This window comes from Suncus etruscus, chromosome 10 (assembly GCF_024139225.1).
Source record: "Suncus etruscus isolate mSunEtr1 chromosome 10, mSunEtr1.pri.cur, whole genome shotgun sequence".
NCBI classification, from domain to species: domain Eukaryota; kingdom Metazoa; phylum Chordata; class Mammalia; order Eulipotyphla; family Soricidae; genus Suncus; species Suncus etruscus.
The window spans coordinates 94,150-95,489 of record NC_064857.1 but is presented as its reverse complement, the minus strand read 5'-3'; positions in this window follow the sequence as shown (position 1 = coordinate 95,489).

Here is a 1,340-nt window from a genome sequence, read left to right as displayed (position 1 = left end):
TTAACAGATGGGAATATATTAAGTTGAGAAGCTTCTGCACCTCAAAGGAAATAGTGCCCAGGATACAAGAGCCACCCACTGAGTGGGAGAATCTATTCACCCAATACCCATCAGACAAAGGGCTAATCTCCAAAATATACAAGGCACTGACAGAAATTTACAAGAAAAAAACATCTAATCCCATCAAAAAATGGGGAGAAGAAATGAACAGACACTTTGACAAAGAAGAAATACAAATGGCCAAAAGACACATGAAGAAATGCTCCACATCACTAATCATCAGAGAGATGCAAATCAAAACAACAATGAGATACCACCTCACACCACAGAGAATGGCACACATCACAAAGAATGAGAATAAACAGTGCTGGCGGGGATGTGGAGAGAAAGGAACTTTTATCCACTGCTGGTGGGAATGCCGTCTAGCTCCTTTATGGAAAGCAATATGGAGATTCCTCCAAAAACTGGAAATCGAGCTCCCATATGATCCAGCTATACCACTCCTAGGAATATACCCTAAGAACACAAAAATACAATACAAAAATCCCTTCCTTACACCTATATTCATTGCAGCACTATTTACCATAGCAAGACTCTGGAAACAACCAAGATGCCCTTCAACAGACGAATGGCTAAAGAAACTGTGGTACATATACACAATGGAATATTATGCAGCTGTCAGGAGAGATGAAGTCATGAAATTTTCCTATACATGGATGTACGCGGAATCTATTATGCTGAGTGAAATAAGTCAGAGAGAGAGAGAAAAACGCAGAATGGTCTCACTCATCTATGGGTTTTAAAAAAATGAAAGACATTCTTGCAATAATAAATTTCAGACACAAAAGAGAAAAGAGCTGGAAGTTCCAGCTCACCTCAGGAAGCTCACCACAAAGAGTGATGAGTTTAGTTAGAGAAATAACTACATTTTGAACTGTCCTAATATTGAGAATGTATGAGGGAAATGTATGAGGGAAATGTATGAGGGAAATGTAGAGCCTGTTTAGGATACAGGCGGGGGTTGGGTGGGGAGGAGGGAGATTTGGGACTTGGGTGATGGGAATGTTGCACTGGTGATGGGTGGTGTTCCTTTTATGACTGAAACCCAAACACAATCATGTATGTAATCAAGGTGTTTAAATAAAAAAAAATAATAATAAACTTAAAAAAAAGATATTAATTTAAAAAACAACCCCATTCACAATAGAACCACAAAAATTCAAATACTTTGGAATCAATTTAAAAAGTGTATAAAATAAAAATTTTTATAAAAGTGGTAAGACTGCCCCAGGCACTGTATTTCTAGCCCCTTAGGAAGATGGTCTGATAAAGCAGAGTAG